This window comes from Erpetoichthys calabaricus, chromosome 4, assembly GCF_900747795.2.
Source record: "Erpetoichthys calabaricus chromosome 4, fErpCal1.3, whole genome shotgun sequence".
Classification (NCBI taxonomy): Eukaryota; Metazoa; Chordata; class Cladistia; order Polypteriformes; family Polypteridae; genus Erpetoichthys; species Erpetoichthys calabaricus.
Window position 1 is genome coordinate 75,763,049 of NC_041397.2, and position 26,108 is coordinate 75,789,156.

Here is a 26,108-nt window from a genome sequence, read left to right on the forward strand (position 1 = left end):
TAAATAGATGAGCAAAAAATAATACTTTATGAAGATACAGCAAGTCCTTGTTGATCCTAATTGAAATTATGAAAATTCAGGCAATATAGCAACTTAAAGGAAAAAGGCAAAAAAGGGTTGGGAGCATGGCACATTGTTACACCCACCACATGATAAACTACCTGGATTAGGACACAAGTGCAGTGGGTGAAAAAAAAAATTAACAGCTGGTACAAACAATACAAAATAAAATATATATGATATAAGATATGCATACAACTAGTATGTTATTGTTGTGTTCAAAAGTAAAAAGAGTGCAGCCTGTTCTTAGAAATTAACAGAGGAAGGATTATGAAAGTGTAGCACAACACGTGGCCCCCTTCAGTCCAGGCTCTAATGGACTATTTCATCTTGCTGTGACAATACTTAAAAAATAGCTAAGAAATGAAGGTTGTAGGAAAGCAGCGTCAATTTTGGGACCAATATGCTCTACAAAACATAGGTTAATGAATAGAAAATTAATCAAAGCTACCCAAGTTGAACAGAGAAAAAAAATGTAACTTCTTTTTCTTGAAACAAACTGCTTCTTTATACTAGCTAATTTTTTGCAGGCCTATTACTAACATTGTTATAAATACAACAGCCAAGCAGAATAAATAAACAGTGAGAGTATTAAACACCCATCAGGTCATGCACTTCTGATGCTATAAATGATAGCAGACACCTCTTACAATCAGAGGAAGGCTATGGTCCATGGGACACTTGCAGAGATATATAATATTCTGGCCCTAGTGAGGTGCGCTTATCAAGATGGTGCTGCAGTAGGTTAGTGTAAGTACAGTAAGCTACCAAAGTGGTGTCATTTAAAAAACAAACAAACCAAAGTTTTACTATGTGAAAAGGATCAGAGGCGTAAATGCGTATATGTGTGGCTGCTTCCTTGCCTTTGTCTTGTGTTTTTGTTTTTAAAGAATATGACTTTGAGCATGGTGATTTTGGCAGCGATGGATTTCATTAGCAGCAGCATCTGGAAAGTGGACCTTTAGGAGCAATTCTGGCTTTGTGCACAAATAAGTATAAACAGTGTTGTTTACAAATGTGAAAGGAGGAAGTAAAAGTGAACTGACAAAAATGGATTATTCCTGCGCTTGACAGTCATGCAGCTCAGGCTTCGATTCATGAATTTTAATATAGGTTTCAAGACTCTGGGCACAAATGTGCAATATTTTTCATCTCCTTTAGCTATTAATGTGGACAAAGTGCACATATTTGGCTTGCAGTGAAAAAAAAAAGTCAACTAACAGGCAAAAGGGCAACTTAACAATAAGTTTACTAGAATCTCTTTGCTTGATTTCTGCAGAATGTATGTTGCTCAGAATTTGTTTCCATGGCTTTGCAGACCTACTGTGCCCATGGCATCATTATGTGGGATCATTTTCAGTTGTGAGCACAGAATGTAAAGATGGATTGTACCTTGTTTTTTAGCTTGACATTTTGCTCCAGATCATCAGCCTCTTCTCTTTCTTATTACTTTTTGTGGGATGTCTAATGTATGATTTCTGTAATTAGATGAACATTCTCTCATGTAAACAAAAAAACCCAAATTTGCAAGTTTAGAAGGTTGTTCAGCAAGCATCATAACTCTGATCCACTGCTTCATAAGATCTCCATGACTGTGTTCCTAATTTGTTCTTTTCATTGGACATGTTCGAATCTGCTCTGAATTTGGTTGATTCCTTTCATTTGCTCTACTAAGGAATTCTTGTTCTTTTCTGCTTGTCTTTGTACTTGTTCTAGGATACTTTTATTTCTCAATCATTGGTTACTTTTCTCAAAGGTACTTTGAGATAAGCATCACTATCTGATCACTGTTGTGCTATGCATCATTTTAACCTTAAACTCATATCTTTAGGTGTTGCTTTCAGCCATTTTAACAACTCACATTTCAGTATTCCGTGTTTTGTGCAAACTCTTGTCTAATTTGAACGAGGTAATGAAAATAGATTAGAATTTTAATTCTAATATATATGGATGGCTGTAAAAGGAGCAAGAGCCATAGGTGATTTTGCATGATTTTACAGTTGGATAAAGTATGTGTGTAGCTTATAAACACTGGCTAAGAGTACAGGAAATACTGTGTTATCTTGCATCTTCTGAACAAGAGCATCCCAACATGTTGGACCCAGAATTTGAATTAATGATATGTGAAAGTTGTAAATTAAATTCCCCACTCCTAAAAAGGACTAAATTTGAAATTAATTGTACCAGGATTCAAAATTATATCACTGGTGTTAAGCCTAGCAAATTATTAGCATTTAAGTTGCAGAGATTTGAAGCATTTGCATCTATCCCTGCCATTAAAAATAAACTGACTACACTTGCTAATAATCCTCATTTAATTAATTTAACTTTTTTGGATTTTCATTTTGAGCTTTTCACTTGATCCTCTAATGCTCCACTGAATGAGATTTTTTTCCTATATCTCCCCTGCTTAACAATTGACGATACCGCCTTGTTATATTCCCTACTAATGCAATTAGAGCTAAAGGAAGCTCTTGATTCGATGTATCTGAAGAGGATTGAAGGTGTAGATGATTTGCTCCATTATCTGATCTATGCTTTATGGAAGCAGCTGGCACCAAATGATATACTATATTATTTCCTCATTCAAAACTGGACCCTACAAAATTCTGCCATGATCACAATCCTTTTAAAACAGGGAACAGATCTCGAAGACTACTCTATATCCCCATCCCATTGTTAAATTGTGATGCTCCATTGATGGCAAACAATTAGGTAATCATCTGCAACAAGTTATTTTTAAGTTAATCCATTCAGGTCAGTTTGGTTTTATCCAGTCACATCAAAGAGTAGACAATACTAAACATCTAAGCATATTTAAGATGTAGCCCTTACTTTATCTCAACAGGCATCGATTCTATCACTTGATGCCAAGAAAGCTTTCAATCATGAACTGGAATTTCCCCTGACAGGTTATGAACATGATGGTGAACATTTTATCAATATGAAAATATATCTCATCCTTTTCCAAAGGTGCCGGACAGGGCAGTCCACTTTCTGCATTACTTTTTAATCTTGTCCACTAACACTTAGCAATCTTCATTTATTTCCCACTTGTGATTAGCTTTTTCAGTTCATTTGCAAATTTACTATGTAAAATAAAATAAATTGATCTGCTCTAATTGCCTTAATCCTCCGGGCTCAGCAAGGTGTTTTCCCTTCTTCTATGTGTCTCATCTGTTCATTTAAAACATCTTGGTACTGGTATGTATACCATACCTCACAGCACCATAACATAACTTATCATCTAATTTTTAAAAGTGTTGGGGAGTCTCTTGTATGTTGATCTTTTCACACTTTGGGTATTCCAGGTTGACAATCTTTAAAATTAATGTGGTTACTTGCCTTCATTTTATTACTGCAATATTACTCCTTTCCTCTTCTCCTGCCTACTGTTTCTGGAATAATAAAAGAATAAATTCATTAAATATCTCTCTTTAATTTCTAATAGATTTTAAGTGTGGTTTGTCTTTGACAAATTTGGAGTTGTAACATTGTGTTGTGAGAGACAGAGTCCCAAACATGATTGAAATGGGTGTGAGGCCTACAAAGCAACCTGCCCACTGACCTGCCCAAAATAAAATTTTAACCTAGGCAGCCAGCCCAAAGCACTACTGTCAGGTTTCCATCCTGGCAGGCTCAGAAATGGAAAGCTGGCTATAATGGTTAGAAAACAGACTAAAAATATGTAAAAAAAACTTTTCAAATGAGAGAATTACCATCAACCTCTGGCTTGAACAGACAAGCCAAAAACAAGAATCTTAATAAATTAAACAGTTTATTATAAGAAAGCATAAAAAGAGGAAGAAAAGATAAAATAATTCAATATTTGGAATGCAAAGGTAAACCAAGAAATCCACAAAGCCAGAAAATTCAAATGAAACAATACTTTAAATTGTGACTCCCACAACATTCAATGACAACCTGAAGGAAACCACCACAATATAAAGGTGGACAGCACCCACAGAACCCCAGGAATGGACACATATTTAAAGGGGTACTACATAATTACAGAATGTTAAAACAACAATCACAAAAATAGATGGAAAATAATAATCCAAATTTAACAAAAATAATAAGACATGCATATAAACATAACACAAGTTGATACATAACATACTAAGTATTTACACTTCACTACTGTGCAAAGAACCTTTCAGGCACTGAGGTCCTGTGATACTATTCCCTCTTCCTCTTTTTCCTTCTGTTTACAAGGTGACTGGTGTACCACTATCCTGTCTAGTCCTTCTGCACCTTCTCTATAACATTATTTGCTCTCTTCTTCCACTACAGAGCTCATGGTTGCCCTGTATGTAATTCTTTTTAAGGTATTGTACAGGCTGTTTTCCTGTGCCCCTTATATCCCATGGAAATCAGTTATTAAAAATATTACATTTACATCTAAGAACCAATTTACCACCATATCCTGTTCAAATTTGTACATTATTTATATCTTATACCATGGTTACATCTTGGGCCTAACTGTCATCTTTTTATAATAAAAACTCTAGGCACATTTCTGTTATTTCTAACTTTCTGTGCTCCATTTGTTTTACTAATATTCCTCTAGTATATCATATGTTAGACCTCCCTTCTCTTCCACTTACTATTATCTAGCAGAGGTTATTCTGTTTTGGTACAATGACTGAAAAAACAATGTTAGCCTCTCACTGGAAATCCCCCTGATTCTCTCTGTTTTATATTCTGAAAATCTTCATTCTGTAATTTTCTGTTTTTCAAACTCCCCATAGCACAGGTCTCTGGGCCACCTGGATCCTATATTAAAATGTAGAAGACAGTAGTAAAGCCGATTTAGGATAAAAGAAAAAAGTAACAACAAAGTATGTGACACACAAACTGTAACACTCCATCATAATTTATAGATATTTTGAGAAATTCAGACTTAACACTAGAATCCCTGAAACCTATGAAAAAAACTTGTGATTCCAGCCCATCATAAATTCCTTCACACCTCACCATCAGCGTCTTTTGTTTTGTTTTGTAAATCAGCACCAGCAGCAAGCAGCCTGCTAACCCCCTTTGGGTACTTGTAAAACTTAGCGCTTGTTTTTTTATTATTCAATTTTATTCTGTCAGTGACGTTCATGTGGTACAACGAACTTGCCTCTCCTTCTCTGACTTGATTGCATTTATCTCCATTCTTTTCACAAGAGCAGCGATGACCACAGTTGGTGCTGTAGCTGATGCCTGCTCAGAACTATCTGTTGTACCGGCAATCAAAGATACAATGTCCCGTGACCGCACCTAGACTACCATGCGGCATTTCCTATTTGATAACAAAGACACCCGTGCAGAATGCTTGAAAACGACAGATTTGCTGCGATTTTGGACATCATGCAACATTTTGTTGAGAACTGTGTTTTGAGTTACAACCCAAGGTAAAGACTTTCCGAGTCTGTGGTCATAAAGCTTATGGAGCAGTTTCTAGGCAAAGGCAGAACCGTAACAACAGACAGCTTCTTCACAGCGCTTTCGATGGCTAATAATGCTGCACCACAACACAACTATGCTTGGCACCATAAGTAAAATGGAACTTCCACCTGCAGCTAAAGTCACTTTAGTATGTGAGCAATTCGCCACGCTAGTGTTTAGATCTGGCAGTGCCATGCTGACGGTGCGTATGCCCATTCTGTAACAGCCGGTGTAAAGTTTTGTTACCTGTAAAAGACTGAAGGGGTATAGATAGATAGATAGATAGATAGATAGATAGATAGATAGATAGATAGATAGATAGATAGATAGATAGATAGATAGATAGATAGATAGATAGATAGATAGATAGATAGATACTTTATTAATCCCAAGGGGAAATTCACATACTCCAGCAGCAGCATACTGATACAGAAAAACAATATTAAATTAAAGAGTAAGAAAAATGCAGATAAAAACAGACAATAACTTTGAATAATGTTAACGTTTACCACCCCCAGGTGGAATTGAAGAGTCACATAGTTTGGGGGAGGAACGATCTCCTCAGTCTGTCAGTGGAGCAGGATACATAAGATATAAGCTATAAGCAGACACACAAACGCTGGTGAATCATGTCTTCCTTGTATCTTGTTGTCACTTGAATTTTTTGTTATTTGGTTTACTAGATTAACTACCTTTCTGATGATTTCTGTATTCAAATGAATGATGAAAATATTCCACAAGCCTTTTAGAATGAGAACCACATGAACATGGAAACCTATAAGGATGATTGCTTTTATTGTAAAACAACTCACATATATTGCTTTTTTGACTAAAGTCTTGTTTGAAAGTTCTTAAGTAAACAACCGGCTTCTCAATGTACTTGGGACTTCTGCTGTTTGCACAGTCAGATCACAGGGGAAATTTGGGAAAACTGCAGTAATGCACAGCAGCATCATTAGTGTCTACATTTTGTCTTGTCAGCACTCTCCATTCCTCCCTTGACAATTAGGTGTGGCTTAAAAGGGATGTCCAAAGAAAGCATTTCCCATTATCTTGGACCTGACAAATCTCTGCCACAAATTTGTGCCTCTATTAACATTTAACTCGTGTAAAGTAACGTGCTAATCCCTGCTTTGTAAGCACTGCACTACTCTACTCACTCAGTATTATTGGCCATTCTGTTCTTCTCTACCATTTGTTCATTTACCAAAGTGGACAAGTAACAGCCAACAGCCAGGTAGTAGTTTATCTCTAATATTAAGAATTTGTATATATATATTTTGTAGTTTATTTCTGATTCTGATATTAAGAATTTTTATTTACTGTTGGATAGATAGATAGATAGATAGATAGATAGATAGATAGATAGATAGATAGATAGATAGATAGATAGATAGATAGATAGATAGATAGATAGATAGATAGATAGATAGATAGATAGGATTATCTATCTATCTATCTATCTATCTATCTATCTATCTATCTATCTATCTATCTATCTATCTATCTATCTATCTATCTATCTATCTATCTATCTAAGGGGACATTCACAATTTGACTTGTTTCTATGCTGGGGAAATTTGGCTTTTACAGAAGTTGAAAATCAGCAAATAAATAAACATTCCTATATTATGGCTAACAACAAATACAAACTAGACTGAGTAAAAAGACAGAAAACTAATACAAAAGAAAAACTTCTGACTTAGCTAAAGCAAAAAAGGAGCAGTCACAGTTACAGTGAGGCATTATAAAGGCATATCACTGTTGCGTTTCTTGACACACTTCTGTTGAATATTTTGTTCGCTAAAAGTACTTAGTTTTAGCGTGTATGAGAGCAGATGTTCAGCATTATTCTTAATGGCACTCAGTTTTGTTTTTATTGTCTCCTTTGCCACTACCTCCAGCAGGCTGAGAGTGTGTCCCATATTTTAGTCTACCCTTTTAATTAGCTTGTTAATTCGATGGGCCCCTCTTCAGGTGATTTTATTGGCCCTCACACCAAGGCATAGAAAACTGCACTGGACATCACGGAGTTGTAGAACATGCAAAGGATGTCACTATTCATACTGAAGGAACACAAGAAGAAAAGAGTCTGTTCTGCCCTTTTTTATTTAGTTCCACTTTGTTATAAGACCATTCCAGCCTGTCATTAATGTGGACCCCCAGGTACTTGCAGCAGTGCTCCACCTCCACATCCTCACTTTGAATATTGACCAGACTTAGAGGTCCTCTGGTGTGGTGAAACACAATAACCAGTTCCTTGGTTTTGCTGATGTTAAAATGCAAAGATGTAGACACTTCTCTTTGCCCCTAGAAACAAACTTCTCCACCTGACTCTTATATTCTGTATCATCCTGCTTCTCAATACACCCAATAAGTGCAGAATCACCTGAGAATTTCTGCATGTGACATGACCTGGTTTTATGCTTATAATATAGTTAATTGACCTTTATTGCTCTTCTCTTTTGTTATTGTTATTTTGTTATTGATATGTATCTGCTTCTCTATGCCACTGTTCCATGTATTGTTATTTCACCACATTTTTGAAGTTTATATGCTAGCAGGACTTGCAACATACATTTTTAAATATTCTACCGTGTATAATGACAGCCTTTTTCATAGTATATGTGCCCTATATTTGTGTCACTCTTCCCCTAAAAAAGTATAATTTAGAAATTTCTCTCTCAAGGTAAAATATTAAGAAGGGGAATTTACGCATATATTTTTAGGAAAAGCAAAGCTGCGAATAATCAATAATAAATTAATCAATAATAAATTAATATGGCCTAAAATGTATCTATCCCATCATTATCAGGAATATTTCGAATGTGGAAAATACTGCTGGACTAGTCGGCAATCCTTCAACAGAATGGATATATTTTTATGTATATAATTTTAAAGAAAGTTTTGAAAATTTTTTCTTCTTGCCAGTCGTCAATAGTGTATCCTATTATAAAGTCAAAAGAAAGTCTTTTGATGTTTTTAAACAAAAGCTAGAAATCAATCAGTTTTGTAGTCTTGGGGAAGGAACCTTTTTTCTGCCAGTGGTGCTGAGAGGAATAGCTTGAGTTTAGCAAAGTGAGTGATGAATGAAGTGAAAATGCCCAATGACAATTTTAGTATTCAAGGCCTGCCTCTTTTCTGTAAGTAGTCAGTGATAAAAGTGTTTTCTCTCCTGTTCCAAATGAATTTAAAGCAAAACATCCGAAAATATTTGGGCGTGAAAGATTTATAATGCAAAACCATGTAATGTCTGCAACAAAATAAAAAAACTAAATATTTTAACCAAATAATCTTCCATCCATTTTCCAACCCGCTGAATCCGAACACAGGATCACGGGGGTCTGCTGGAGCCAATCCCAGCCAACACAGGGCACAAGGCAGGGAACCAATCCTGGGCAGGGTGCCAACCCACCGCAGGACACACACAAACACACCCACACACTAAGCACACACTAGGGCCAATTTAGAATCACCAATCCACCTAACCTGCATGTCTTTGGACTGTGGGAGGAAACCGGAGTGCCCGGAGGAAACCCACACAGACACGGGGAGAACATGCAAACTCCATGCAGGGAGGACCCGGGAAGTGAACCCGGGTCTCCTAACTGCGAGGCAGCAGCGCTACCACTGCGCCACCCATCCAAATAATCTTATGAAATAAAATTTCACAAAAAATGTTATTCACTGCATTTTCACTGGAAATTTGCAGAATGGCAGAATACTTCTAGGGGATAAAGATGCAGCCATTCAAAATGAGTGACAAAATCCACTTTACTTTGAGGTGTGCTGCATGCAATTGTACCGTTTTAGAATTTTTGAGTAATGTAACTACCCTGGCTTTAAAAACCACTTTGTGGAGCAGTGAAATGTTGAAACAGTGTACTACCAGTAAAGACGTATGTTCAAACCAAGGCTCAGTGAAAATATTTTCTTCAGTTACAAAATTTAAGTTGGACTCTGCTTAAATTTGTATTAGTTTTTAAATGATATTACTCTGTAGCTTTTGAATGTGATGTGTGTTTTTTTCAGGTGTAAATCCACACAGAGAAATATGAAAGTAAATTTCTTTTTTAAAAAATGTAAACAGTAATAATAATATTTTTTTTAATTGTGCCTTTCAAGCCACATGCAAGAATACATTACAAGATGAAACCATACTTGTAAAATTCATAACTGATGACAGCAACACAGTAGATAAATATTCTGTGACAATGCATAAAACCGAATTCCATTCTCTTCATATTTTATACCTCAGAGGCATTAGCCTGTTGATTTATAGTATGGTGGGTAATGGTTTTAAAGTGCTTCTGTACTTCAGAAAATGGTACTGTATAACATTTTATCCTTTTCTAATATGTACTATGCATAGTAGTAAGAACATCATTTGCCATTATTGTAATGCCTGCCTAGAGATACGATTTATTCATTTCCTAAAAAAAAGTTTCTGTCCTCTTTCTCGAACCCAGATGATTTAAAGAGTGTGCTTGGGTTGCTGGCAGTCAGACATCATGCACCACCCGACCTGCTGCCACACGTGCTCATTTCACCCCATGAAGCCTTCTAGTCCAGCCTAAAGACCTTTCTGGTCTCCCCCCCCCCCCACCCCCCCCCCCATATTTCTCAGCTTGATTCAATGGCCCAAGTTAAATTTATCAGATACAGACAATCTCTTATCTTATTTCAATTCTACTTATAAGTTACTAGCTGTGTAAACCCATGCTGTAAAAAGCACAGGGTCCTAGAAACTATTGAAATTGTCAGAAAAAAAAATTTAAATGTAGAGATGTCAGATAATTGAAAGGAACTACTCTGGGCATCTCTCTCCTAGGAGGTTTCGTTTTGCCAACATGCTTGCATATTTTGTGCATTAGCGGTTAACCGACTGTCTTTCTTTGGAGGTTTCCTTTTGCTGGCGTCCTCACCTCGCTTGTGTATTAGCGGCAGGAGGAATGTAAAAAGGATGCCATTTTGCCAGTGTGCTCACCACACTTCTGTAATAGTGGATAAGAGAGTGAGTCTCTCTTCGGATGTTTTGTTTTACCAACATGCGGGCCTCACTTGTGTATCCTCGGAGGCGGAGGCCTTAGCGCGACTCCACCTCTCACTTCCAGGCCGGACAGACACACACACTTCCATGAGTAGACGTTTATATATAAGATGTGTTGACATATTAGATATAATTGTGAGCTCAGCAGATGTGCACTTCAAGTGATCCGGCAGCACACACTGCAACCTAATTCCATGGTGCTGGTTTTCTTTGCATTTATAGTTTATAGTGAAAATAGTTGAAATGCATTGATTAATAAAAATTTTAAACACCTTATGGACAGCAGGTCTCTGTACCCATGCTGTATGTAAACCTCAAAATTTGTACTGTTTTGGAATTACAGGCAAGGAATTGGGAGCATGTACTGTACCTGCTGACCGAAGCCAAGTGGCTACTCATGCATTTGTGGACATAACTTTAGTGCAATATGACTGTGTGGCATGGTGTCGTTAAATGTTGATTCACGAGATTCTCAGTCAGTCTGATGTCTCAATCATTTTACAAAAACAGTACCTTAATCAAAACAGCAAATATCAAGGGTTGTTATTCAAAAATAAAAAAGGTGTATAAATTTATCAAATATAACATGAAAGGCAAGAAACATCTGAATTTTGAGAAGAACTTAATCAAAAGCAGGTTCACTGGAAATCGGATGCCATATAGAGAGCAAGCATGAAGCAAGCGTCAGTCAACCCTGAATAAGGCACCACCTGGGATTATGCAGTCATTGCAGCCTAGAAACTCCTGCACAAAGTGTTCAAGAAACAAAGAAATTAGACTTGAGAACACAGATGGTTATGCTGGGTTTTTCTTAGGATTTGTTTTGATAATAATAACAAAAACTGCTGATATCACTGAGTAGTGTATATGTTAAAGTATCTCATTCATACTGACAAAGCTTAAGCCGGATACCTGCTGGTCCATAGCTAGCTAAAGGATTCACAATTTCCACAGTCAAAGCTTCCTCATGATCAAGAACAATTAAGGCGAATAGCGATTTTTGAGGGTACTATAAACAATATTAAGAACACAGTGTAGACTGTCAGATACAGTAAATATGGCACTGGACTAATGAACATTTATTTACAGTATTTCTCTTTTCTGCTCTTTTTTGCCAACAGTTTCCATTTCATAATAATATACTGTAACAGAAATGAAAATATTCAGTATCCACTTAGAGCTTAAGCAGCTGTATTGATGCTGGGACAAAAAACACAGCGTGTTGAAAGCTGATTAGAAAATATTAAAAGTGGGCCTGCTGATGTGGTCTAAAATGCTGACAACAGCTCTGGTAGCATCCCATCAGATCTCTGGAGATTTATGTTAATTTATTACTGCTAATGCTTCAGTTAGCATCTTCTTTGTTAACAATATGGCTAAGGCTACCGGTTGATAAAGCTACTGTTTCTGATATAGAAAGATGACAGAGTCATTTTCCTAGAAACAGAATGTCTGCATGGATGGCTGTAAACAACTGTGAATAAAAGGAGTAAATACTTACATTTATCAAATCTGGTTCAATGAAGGTCCAGCCATTTGCAAGATTGATTTTAGACAATGATGCATGCGATTAATTTTGTCTGAGCCGCAAAGCTAGTAAGTAGGTGAGTTTTTCACCAAATGCATATAAAGTGGTATAGTTTCTTAATACTGATAAAATACAGTGACAAAAAAAAATGTTATAGTGAAGTCTTAAACATTTTTGCAACATTTTAGTATGACAGGTTGTCCAGTTGGTAAGGAGCTTTGGTCTGCTGAGGGTGTATTTCAAAAAAGCAAATGACACTTGCAAGCAAAGAGACCTAAGTGTTAATGTCAATAAATAATATTCAGGGGGAAGTAAGTCCTATATGTTTAAACATTTCCCAAAGAAGAAATTACTCTGTGACCCCTGAACTTTGAGATAAAGGTCTCAGGGTACTGGCAATTGACCACATGAAGATATGTGAGCAGTCTTCCCACATAGACCAGATTGCCCTGATGCTTATTTTGAAGGACAGGCAACATGGGTGCCATCAAGTGTGCCTGGTCCTTTAAGTCTAAACTGAGAATCAGGTGTGAGTAGGGTGACAACTTCAGATATTCCAGACCCTGCTAGTTTTGAAACACCAGTTCCCTGGCAGTGGTCGCTTGTATTTTAATTTGGGAGATAAGTTGGGACAGACAAAGAAAGTGAGGGAGATGGGAGAACATTTTTTATGTGTAGTGTTTTGGTCAAGTGAGAAAGCCACCCCACCCTATAAGCAGGGATTTAAACCTGCATAGCCACATGCCACTGGGGTGTTTAGAGTTTCCTTTCATGCTTTTGAGCTCTCCTTGTGATAATCTCTCTTTGGTGTTTTTTTTGTAATAAATAACCATTTTTTTGTGAAGATTCGGAATTTGGTTCTTTTTGTCCCTGCTTATGATGAGTGGCACACAGAGATGATTCATACCACATCAGTATATTATTTAGATGTGCTTTATATTACATAACTGCATTATTCCAGTATGCTTAGTAACTGCTTGAAAAAACAGCTTGGATAAACATGAAAAGTTAACATCTTTCTGGACATGGATATTTTTTAGGTTATCAAGCTACTTCAGGTAGGGGAAAGAGATCACGTTATTTGCAGACATATTAATTGCAAATAATAATTGGATATATTATGAAGCTTCCCAGTGCTAACAATAGTTATGCATTAAATGCAGTAAGTTTAAAGTTTTAGCATGGTTACATTGGTTACCTGTGTCATTCAGAATTGACTTTAAAATACTACTAATGCTTTACAAACCCGTAAATAATCTTGCTCCGCCCTATATTTTGGAATGTTTATCCCCCTAAACATCAAGTCATCACCTTTGATCTTCGAATGGAGGTCTGCTTATAATTCCAAGAGCCAAACCTTAAAAGAAGTGGTGAGCCTTTTGCTGTTATGCTCCCAAAATCTGGAATACTTTACTGATGGAATTTCACCAGGCGAGTACTGTGGATCATTTACATTAAAAAGAAAACTGCTAAAACCCCATTATTTTAATATGGATTTTTTGTAGTTACATGTTCATTGTATTCCTGATAGATTATGATGGCAGGCATAGAATTATTATATACTTCTGTACTAATCTCCACTATCCTCTGCTCTCATTTCCAGTTCTTCTGTGGTGGCAATCTGCGCTAACACCACCTGATTAAGGCACCATGTAGCCCCCTTTGTTGATGGATTGAAAGCAGGTTTCCCAGCTGTCCACAAGACCAACATCATCAAATACTATCATGTGGAGCCTGAAAGCCAAGAGGACTGATTTAAGAACATTTATCTTAGGTAGAATGCCCAGTAGGTGCTAGGTGGTCTTTTTATTCTTGGAACCCCTGCAGATTTTTTTTTTATTAACTTTTTATGCCCTCCCGGCCATCTGACCGTACGTTTTTCTTTGTTACTTATTCTTTAATATTATTGCCTAATTGTTTTTATTTTCATATAAGTTTTTTTTAGTCATCTTGTAAAGCACTATGAGCTACAATACTACAATGTGCTATATAAATAAATATTGTTGTTGGTGTGTGGGTGTGTTTGTGTGTGTCCTGTGGTGGGTTGGCACCCTGCCCGGGATTGGTTCCTGCCTTGTGCCCTGTGTTGGCTGGGATTGGCTCCAGCAGACCCCCGTGACCCAGTGTTCGGATTCAGCGGGTTGGAAAATGGATGGATGGATGGATGTTGTTGTTGCAAAGTTAATAAAGTTTGGTAATGTATAATTTGCAATTATATTGTATCATTACACTTTCACACCAGATAACTCATTTTGTTAACTAAAATGAACGAAACAGTGTTTAAGTAGATTGCAAACTGAAGTAAGCCTATCTCAAGCAAACATAATGTCATTAGTTGTTAGAATATTAGAATAATTGTGTTGAGGACAGACCATTCAGCCCAACAAGCTAATCAATCCTGTTTAACTAATTTAAACAAAGTTACATCAAGAGTCAAGTTTTGAATGTTTCTGAAGTACTACTACTACACAACAATATAGTCCATGTGTCTATAATCTCTGTATGAAATGTATTTATGCTGCACTATTATAATAGAAATGATTGCAAATAGTATATAAGGTTACAATCCAACCATTTTCTTTTAAAGAGGAAAAATGGGATTTTTTAACAAAACAGAGATCAGGAGGTCATAAAGGGGATATTGGGAACAGGTCAGCTCTGTATAAAATGTTGAGCTTTTGATGTAAATATTATACTAGCAGGTATTACAATCTGTAAAGGAGCATTTAAACACCAAAACTGAACAGATGCACTCTGTTCTATTTTTTTCATACAATTGTGTGTGCATGGCACAATACTAATGCAAAGTGCACTCTAGTCATCTTTTCAAATGTGTCTGTACCAGTCCAGTGCCGCTAAGATTCACACCGTTGAAGAGACGGTGATTTATTTATATTTTTGGTGGAGATTCCAGGGACGCACCCAGCCTTGGCCCAACCTGCATATACTCACAGAGACAAAAAAAAGCAACCGGTAATAAAACAATTAAAGAATGTATTAAACACTAATAAACAAAATATAACTACACACTAAATAATCCCACCCCAGTCCTTTTATGGCGATGTACAATAAACACAAACAAACCACAACAATAAACACTGAAGACAGTGTCCATATACAGTCCAACAAAGCAAAAGCAGGTGAAATGAAATGGTGTGAAGATGAGAATCCTGAGAACAGCTTTCATAGAAATGAATGAAACAGTCCTACCGGTAGTCCTAAGCGGCAAGGGGTGAGATCTCAAGGAGCGCTCCTTTTGAAGATGTATGACAATTAATCCACCACTATAACATGACAGGCAGGCATGAGACAGTCCATTCATCTAACTTGAAATGATCCAGGGCACAATTGACTTTACAGACAACACGATGGACAGGATACACAAAACACCGATCTCCTTTTGCTCTGTCAGGCCTCCCTTATAAACTTTCCCTCTGGCCTCATTCGTCCCCAGCAGCACCTACTTTCGTTCTTGTCATCCTATGCGGGTAACCCCCTTGGGCTGCTGGGAAGTGAAGTTCTCCCCATGGTAGCACTGCTGCAAGTCCATATTTCATTGTCTAGCACATGATCATTCAATGCAGACAGCTGTGTTCTGGACACCTGTAAACACAAAATTCTGGAGGCATGCAGTCACAGACACACACACTTCCGTACAATATGATTACTGATGAAATTTCCGTGACACACACCCACACAGCAACACAGACTGCCTTTAAGCAGATGGTTAATATCCTAATGTGTTGCAATGAAAGTGAATATAGTGCCTGATTTAATTTTCGGTTGTAGTTTCTTCTCTCTTCTATTACTTGAGCAAACGTTATGTGAGAGTCAAGGATCAGAAACCATCGCTCACAAGAGCCCTTGGCAGATTTGATGTTGAATGCTTTCTTCCTAGAGTGACACTGAACTTGCTGTTGTGTTTCAGCCGGGGTCTCTTCTTTGGCTTGTGATTAAATTGCTTTTTTTATGTGTTTTTTGTAATTCATTTTTGATTCTTTTGTTCATGTAACTATGTATTTATTGGTTTGTGTTCTATTTAGCTTCTGTGTGCTTCTGCTTGTCAGGCTGTGTTCCAAGTGTTTTGTGTGTACCTCCCCAAAATGTGGCCCCACTCCTGTAAAGGCTGAAGCCTCAATGCATGTGCTTTGTGCTCTTAGTGACTTTCTGTTTGAATTATTTTAATTGTGTTTCTGGATTTTTTACTTTTTTTGTTTTTGAACAGATTTAGTGTTGAGACTTATTTGGTATTGGAACTTGTTTACCAATGGATTGCGTATTTCGCGGAACTCCTTCTGTGCCTTTTGTGCTACTTAGCTCACAATTAGTTTCAGCGCTTTTTTGCAAAATATTTTTTTCTTATTTATAAAGAGTCTTCTTTTGCCCTTTTTGCTTCAAGCCAAAGGTTTAATCCTTGTGTGGCTATTTGTTAAAGTTTTTCAAAAGGACCAAGAGATAATAACATGAACCCAAATCATAGTCTGTGCCAGGCAAGGTCAAAACCAGGGGATCAAAAATATATCAAGCAACCAAAGCACTGGAGCAAATCAAAACTCGAAAGTAAAAGGCAAAAAATAGAACAAAACGGGAATTAAACTAAAAATAACCTAGCACTGGGCCTACTTGGAATAAAAACTAACTAGCACTACAGACTGCTGATTATTTGTTAGCCAGCTGAAGGATGATTTTGACCTGTGCCACGGCCATATTTATTCCAGAATTTCTGGTTACGTCTCAAGCGCGACAATTCACGTTGTGTAAATAATAAACAGGAAAATGAAAATAAATTCAGACTGTTCCCAAATGAGTTACCAACAATAACAACTGTGAAAAATAATATGTAGTATAACAGTACTCTTTGATTCATGACACCTGCAATGCATGCATAATCATCTTGTTCTGTAATAACAGTAGATGCACATAGATGCAGTTGCAAATGCTAGTTCTTGATAATTTATTTTTTTAATTATTTTGCTTATTATCAATTTCCATTTAAAGTATTGACAAGCTGATAAGAAAACTGTAAGATTAACTTTACATACATTAGGTTTCCAAATAATGCAAAATGTTATAGATATGTTTCTCAGCAGGCTTTGTTAATGCTTTTCATAATTGTTGAGTTGCTGAAAATGGGAAAACATGGAATACACACTGGATACTTCAACAACAACAAAAAATAGTAGTAGCATATCTGGGTTCGCTTAGATTTACAAAATGAACTCCAAAATCTCTTGATCAGTCTTATACATGTTATACATCATTTTTCCTATAGCGTCTCAACAATCCAGGTCATTCCTCAACTCCAGTCCTAGAGCTTGTCTGTAAAGATCATGGATGATTTTGAAGCTGAGGGCAGAGAATGTGTGGCATGCAGTGAGACAGCAAGGTTGAACAGTCTGCAATTGACTATTCTCCAGACCCACTTTAGCATCTCCAATTCAGGTTGCATGACTAAAGAAATGTATGAAAACCAGTGTTCAGTGTCACTAATTAAATGTGATAAGTGATAAAAGAAGTGAGAGTTACGCAAAAAATCACAAGCAGTTATTTTGCATAAATTGGCTTCAATGTTTCCTAACTCTCTTTAAAGATGCAAACTTTTTTTGACTGCTTTGTAGACCCCTTCCCAAAATGCATTTAGTTTCAGAGATCATTTTGGTTTAAGGAGTGGAAGTTTAGCTGCAATTTCAGTCTTACAGAATTGTGACATTTTTAACCATGACTGATCCAGCCATATCACACAATGTAAAAAAAAAACACATCCTTCATGCACCAAAAAGCATTTGGAAAAGATTAATGAGATTTGAAATGAAATACTTTCCCTATTCCCTAAATGACAGACACATTAAAACAATAAAGAACTCAACAAACAAATAAATGTTGCCTTTTTATGCTTTGGTGGTTTCATAGCTGCTCATCATATCTCCTTCTTGTCATGTAATGTGTCTCTCCAGCATCAGTGATGTCCCAGCTAATGCACAGTCACTGCCAGGACTCTAAAGAAAGGATTTAAATATTTTTGGGGAAATAAATAACTTTTATCAGTTTTCTGAGCCAATTGCAAGAAGTGATGTGAACTTTGGCATAGAGGAATTCAGGGAGACTAATTTGATTTGCTGAAAGATTGATTAAAATATTTTCCAATATTTATGCATTATTGTTCTATTATTATCCAAATGCGTGCCAGAATGTTTTCTTTTTAAAGATGCTGCAATTTAATGGCTGATTGATTTTACGATCTTTATAAAACATGCTGCTAATTTCATTTATTTTAGTATGCATCCATCTGCTTGCATATCTAAATACCAATTTTATATCTTTAGAGAAATGTTTCTTGAATTGTTCAATGAAAAAAAAAATTCCAGTCCCTGATTGTGCTTAACGTTTTAACTCAGTATAGTATTTCCTGTTCATGATAGTAAAAAAACAAATACTGACCTTATACTAAAATGCTTTCTCTGAGTGGAATTAAAAATATTTTGAGCATTTAGTTCCAATAGAAGTTATGGTTCTCCTTTGCCGTGATTGTCATATAGGGCATATATGAGTTTACACCTATAAACAAGAAATGTAGGGTGTGGATTAGGGTGTATAACATAGTCAGGGCTGGCATAATAAGAAGGAACAGTTTTTGAATTTATTTTTATTTGATTGCTAACTTGGATTGATATTCACAGTTGGCAAAAATGCCCATTTGCAATCAGTGGGACCTGTTAGTGTTACTTTGTTGGATAAAATTATAGCCTGGAATTATGCAAATCACATTAAATTAGCTATAGAAAATGCCATAAGTCAAGATATGTATATCTTAATCAAAGACAGGCAATCTAAAACCAAAAGCCATGTGACCTTTTACTTCTGACCAACATCAAGCAAAGCAACCACTTTTCATGAAGCATGCGTCATGGTTATTTCGTCATGCGGATTAAGGAAGTTGTTTGTCATGAACTAGTTCACCACCCTGCCATAGAACAGTGCTGCAGTGCTAATGAATTAAGAGAATGAAAGACAGAAGCATGCTATTTCGTGTTCCCCTGTTATCTACTGTTATTCTCTTCAGCAACACTGAAACCAATACAAGCATTGACAGTAACACTAAATATACAGAACCTTTATATATTTTTTATTTTTTCAAAAATGTCTGACTTCTCTTTCATAATTCACTTTGATTGCTTTTTAAGTTATATTTGGCTTTACTTTCTATATTAATTAAATAATGTGTCATTCATTTTTTAAATATTTTGTTAAAATTACAAGTCTATACAACCTGTGGCAGAGATAAATGTATAGCATTATACTGAGGTATATGTTGTGATGTGCAAAATCTGTAAATTTTGGTCCATATTTTCATTATATTTTGCTAAAAGACAAAACAACAGATGAACTTAAATACAGGTCACTTGGATGGACAGTTAACATCAAAGGCAATCTGTTTTCCTGAATTGTACCAGTATCAATCACAGTACCATCTGTTTGAACTGAGCAGGAATTTAGGAGATCCCTCAAACTCTATTGATGATTTTATCACCTGTGAAGGGAAGGGCACCAGAGCTAAATTGGTTTACAGCTTGGGAAAGAAACACATGCTGATGCTTCAAGCTGTATCTGATTACAACCTGCAAACTGAAGGAGATGCCGTGGGACTAGAAATGGCCAACCAGTTTACAGTTTGAGGCAAGAGATTGTTAAAACATCAAAAACGTTTTTGCTTGGGAAAATGGACGAACTCAAATAAATTAAAGATTTTGAGCAAATACAGCTATCATATTGACAGCTAGCCAATCACAGTATCTATCGTGTTGTGAAATAAAGCGACATCAGAGGAGGGTGAGAGAGACGTCAGGAGAGGGCACCAGCTACGTGCAACCGCTTTCATCTGATTGTCAGCAAAGCATCTCATGAACAGTTTTGAGTGCTATATCACAAACCGCCTGGGACATTCATCCTTGAATCCTTAAGCTTTTCCTAAAGACTATATCCAGACTTTACTATCAGTCTTATTTTCTATTATTCCTGGATTTATTTGGTATTATTATTCATGTAATAAATACCATGCTGCTTTTAACTTTCTATACTTTGTCTTCATATATATAGAGATTAAGGTAATAAGATAATTTCATTTAGAGCACCTGGAGCAGTCTGATGTTTGCTATACGCTCCGTGCTGCAAGGTTTATTAAGGGCTGAGGGTGTGACCTCCACCCAATAGTAGGGAACAGTACATAAAGTAAGGCATTCTTGGTTGATAAATGGCCTAGAGCCAAGGATGTTGAGCCTTTGTATATTTAAATGTATTCCTAAAGACCAAAGTAATATTTAGGCCTGAGATATATTTTAAACATCATACTGTAAGTTGTTTGTGCCAAGTAAGTCTCTTGAAGTGCTAAGAAAGTGACAAGTTATGTTATTCACAGGGCACTTGTGTGGTTAAAAGTGCTAGAGATTAACTAGCTGTGCGTGTGCCGTTCATAGGGCACTGCTGAGGTTCTATGTGTATGCGTATATCTATGTATGTGTGTGTTAATCTTAAGGTGCAACAGTAGACCAACCTAGTAATGAACCTGATGAGTACACTTATACCTGAAGAAAATAGGTAAAGGGTAAGTAGAGGGAAATATCACGATAGCACACTTTACAAACTATAATTTCCCTTAAGGCAAATTTAAAAGTACAGGCTAATAAAAAAAAACACTCAACAGACTGAAAAAATTTTTTTTCATAAAAGGTCAGTAGAATGCTAACAATTATATGGAGTTCCAGAAATTATTTAGCCTTATAGATGAACTTGCTACTCAAAAATACAAAGCATGGTAGGAGTCAGAAATTTCTATCAAAACATTTTAATGTGGGGAGATCGACCTGAAATCAAGATGCCGAGATCAAATTCAAAATAAATGTCCTAATGTAAAGGCTCATCTGGTCATATCAGCATGTAATCAAGGATTCATCACTTTTAAACTTTTCACCAAAAAGGAGAACAAAATGAGGAAAGAAAATTACTGTTATGTTTTGTTTTTCATATAATTCATTGCATTTCTGTTTGTTTGCTGTTCCAACTGTAAATTCTTTTCACAAAACTTTTGGCAGAAATTGTCAAGAGTTTCCTCTTATAACACACAAAGATCATGCTCAGCTGTCTCTTTACTTACAGTGCATGGTATATATAATGTCATACATCTAGGCACTCACATAGAAAGGACGTCCATGTCATAGCAACGTGTGATTTTACACTTTGACGTATTACTAAACTTTTCCTTTAACTACACAAAACAAAAACAGCTATGGAAAAATAAACATGCTGCTACAGAGCTTGAAGTATAATACACATAGACATATAGTTCGCAGCACGTCTCAGTGTTGTTGTTTTTCTTTTTTCAAGGCAAGTTCATAATTATAGGATATATAATGATATTATCTGGGTGACTGCCTCAAGTAAACTATTTCTCATCTTCATTTTCCTTCCTTCTGTTCCCAGAGAAAGTCACAACTCTAGCAGCTGAGCAGGCCAGATTACAGCTCCCTGTTTCCAGAAACATCCTTCTTATTCTGTCTGAGAAATTGCCTAATGCTCTAAATAAGTTAAGACATATATTCCCTCCAGACTGACCTCTTCTTCACCTGGATGGACTCTGAGTTGGCTGTACATGGCATATCTCCTGCACAAGGTGCCTGGGGGCCATCTCCTTTTACTGCCGAAATGATCTGAATGGACATTTCTCTGTTTTGATCAGCCCCGGCTATGAGATCTGCCAAGACACCATGCAAACTACAACATTTCAGTTGCTTGTACAATAATATTCTTTTGTGACCATAGATTAGAATGGGGATGAAGGCTAATAGGTAAACAGGATGCATTGTCTGTGGTCTTAGCTACCATATCATCATAACCATCTGATGCAATGTCTGCAATACTGGCACTACTGCCCAAATCTATTGATTTACATCATGATTACCACTTCTTTCTCATTTGAACTTATATACACTCACTGGCCACTTTATTAGGTACACCTGTTCAACTGCTGAGTAACGCATACTGTATATCTAATCAGCCAGTCACATAGCAGCAACTCAATGCATTTTGACATGTAGATATTGTCAAGATGACCTGCTGAAGTTCAAACCAAGCATCAGAATGGGGAAGAAAGATGATTTGTGATTTTAAATGTGGCATGTTTGCTCGTCTGAGTATTTCAGCAACTGCTGATATGCTGGGATTTTCACACACAATCATCACTAGGGTTTACAGAAGATGGTCAGAATAAAAGGAAAATATCCAGTGAGCAGCAGTTCTCTGAGTTAAAATGCCTTGTTGATACCAGAGGTCAGAGGAGAATGGCCAGACTGGTTTGAGCTGATAGAAAAGCAAGAGTAATCACTCATTATCACTGAGGTATGCAGAAGAGCATCTATGAACGCACAACATGTTGAACCTTGAAACAGATGGACTACAGCAGCTGAAGACCACACTTGGTGCAACTCCTGTTAGCTAAGAACAGGCAACTGAGGCTACAAATCACATGAGCTCACCAAAGTTTTACAAGAGAAGATTGGAAAAATGTTGCCTGATCTGATGAGTCTCAAATTCTGCTGGAATAGTCAGAAGGAAGGTTCAGAATTTGGCATCAACAACATGAAAGCATGGATTCATCCTGACTGCTTCTGGTGGTGGTGTAATGGGGTGGGAGATATCCTCTTGGCACACTTTCAACCCCTTAGTACCAATTGAGCATTGTTTAAATGCCACAGCCTACCTGAGTATTGTTGCTGACCATGTCCATCCCTTTATGACCGTAGTGTGCCAATCTCCTGATGGCTACTTCCAGCAGAATAGTGCTCAATGTCAAAAAACTCAAGTCATCTCAAACTGGTTTCTTGATCATGACAATGAGTTCACTGTATACACATGGCTTGCACAGGCACCAGATCTCAATCCAACAGAGCACTTTTGGGATGTGGTGGGACGGAACTTTGCATCAGGGATGTGCAGCTGACAAATCTGCAGCAACTGCTTAGTGCTATCATGTCAGTATGGACCAAACCTTGTTGAATTTATGCCCTAAAGAATTATGGCAGTTCTGAAGGCAAAAGGGGGGTCCAACCCAAGGTGTACCTAATAAAGTGGCCAGTGAGTGTATGTGTACAATGCAATGAGATACTTGCATGCTTGCTATAGGCTAGTAAAAAAAGACAAATATCTGCACAATATACCTATATTTATTTATTTTTTTTTACATATCGATTAATTAATTGGCTATATTATTTGTCCTGTGAGTCTGTATCCTTGTTTTTATGTTTCTGCTGCTGTATGCATGTAAATTTCCCCTTGGGAGTAAGAAAGTGTATCTCATCTAATCTAGTTTGTTACAATACAAAATATTGTAAGGTGATATGCACTCACTGAACAGCTTATTATGAACACCTGTACACCAGGAGTGATTCTCCAGAGCAATACCATAGGGGAGCCACCTTTGGTTCCCAAAAACCCCATGCATATGAAGGTTCTAGAAAGAGCCTTTTATTTATTTACATCCATAACAGGCTCCATACAGTAAATAACCATGAAGAGATGACAACAGATTTATGAAATACCAATGGCTCATAATTTTGAAAGGACTTTTGCCGCATACTATAGCACAAGGTAAGTCCAGGTTTTGTTAATCTGTTGGTGTCCTGCTAGGTATTGCACCACACATTAAATATTTCAGTTTTTTTACACATATTAAGAAGTTTTGGAAATCACAGAGAGCTGTCTTAACAACATTATAGGCCCTCGGGCAAAGCAGTGCACTGTGGCCCCTACCTGTACAACCACTCAGGAGGTTACAACACACATACAGTAGATTAGCATATCTCTTGTCGAAGCACATCTATGATCCATTGCTCAAATGTACAGGTAATAAAGTCAGCATCATTGTTTATCTGGCAGAAGTACACATACAGTCGCATAAACATCTGTTAAGTGTAGGAGCCTTAAAATGAAGTTATCACTGAATGAATATGTCAGGCCCTCTCATAAATTTATCTTTTTGCATTTTTAAGTTTTGATTTAATCTGCGACTTTTGCCCCCTTTTTGGGTGTCTAGGTTTAAATGATGAGTGGGAAGGGGTACTTCAGCTTATTGAAATACATGCCAATAACAAAGGTGTGTGGGGGGAGATAAATAATGAAAGGATGAAAAGATCAGGTGCTTGCCTTGCTCAGACAGATCAGGGTCCTAAGCCTCTAAAGTAATCCCACCAACCAACACCATTGTTCCCAGCCACATTCATTTTAAAAAGTTTTCCCAAAAAACAAGCTGATATGGATGACAAAACCTTTGTCCACTATAAATATAAAATGACAACAGATTGGAAGCATCTGGAAGCATCTTGTAATTTTGTATTTTACTTTTCATTGAAACAGGTTTTTGAATATGAAACTGTTATTATCAAGTCTGGGTAAAAATAAATAAATAAAATAAAAAAACTGAAAATTATACAGATTAAACTGCCAGTTTCCAAGTACCAATTTAAGTAAAAATGAATAGAGCATCAGCTGTTTAAGGATTGTAATAATATTGCCAGATTTGATTGTTGTCAATTAATTTGTTCATGAATTATGTTTGCTTTAAGACACACACTCACAAGTATGGACAGAACCATGCACATTCAGATATCACTGAGGACATTGTTAAGGGATGACTGAAAGTCAGTCAGTCAGTAATTTACTAACTCACTTAAGTCCTGAACAAGGCGAGGGGGTTTGCTGGAGCCTATCCCAGCTAGCATAAGGGAACAAGGCAGAAACAACCCTGAGCAGGGTGTCAAACCACTGCAGGGCAAACACACACACACACACACACCAACCACTGGGACCAATTTAGGAAATGCTGATCCAGTGAACCTGGAGCACCCAGAGGAAACCCCTCCAGACACTGGGAGTACATGCAGATACTACACAGGGAGGACCCAGAACGCAAATCCTGGTCTCCTTACTCTGAGACAACGGTGCTACCACTGTGCCACTGTGCTGCACATGACTTAAAGAGTCAACTAGAAATTTCAAGGCCACTGTAAAACATTTTAATATGTTATTAAAGGACAATGCAGACAAGTGGATAAACCTCCATCAAGTTGAAGAAATTGACTTAAGAGAATTTTGAAATGACTGTTAATGCTTCTAAAATAAGAACTCCATCTGCAGTTATGAGTGTATTTCTCTTTCAGTAAAGGTCTGAAGTCACCTTTTTAGTTTTTTTATATAATGTTGCTATGTAATCTACACCTAAAAGTTATTTTGAATGCACAGAGCAATGGTATGGTGGACAGAATGATTACAGTCATAGGTTTAAATCCTGGCCTGGGCAATCCCTCTGTGGAGTTTCCAGGTTCTATCAGTGACTGTACAGATTTCTCTCCCCTTCCCAAAGACATAGGTTAGGTTCACTGCTAGCCCTAAACTGTCCCCATTTGGGTTTGTGTAAGAGTGTGCAGTGTAATGAGGGGCTGGTTCACATCTTGTGCCCAATGTTGCCAAGATATTAACTGACTCTCCATGACCCTGATCTGGAAAGGTGGGATAGGAAATGATTGGATGGGTGCTATGAACTGTATTCACTCTATAAAGATAATACATATGCTACATTTTGTTAATCCTTTTCTCTAGGGTAGTATAAACTGTGGTGTATATTTTCTGCATTTTACTGTGCAAGGCAGTGTATTGTAGTTCTTGTTTTTACATAAACAATAGCAAGCCCGACTCTTACAGGAGGGAAAAAAAAACATTTGGTTGTTGTTTAATCAATACCTTGAAAAAGAAATTGATAAAGCAGGCAAAAGAAAATGGAAAAGGAATGGACCGTGGAGTAAAGAGACATTCATTGCACTAGATGGTTAATTGCACTTGCAGCACCATGGCTCTACAAGACATTTCTAAAGGTCTAAAAGTAAGAAGGCAATATTGACATTTGTTTGTGCTTATATAGATTGTAATTCAAGGGATGAAAGTAAGAAATGTCAGGTTAATTGTTTGATAATTTTATTAATATCTATATATATA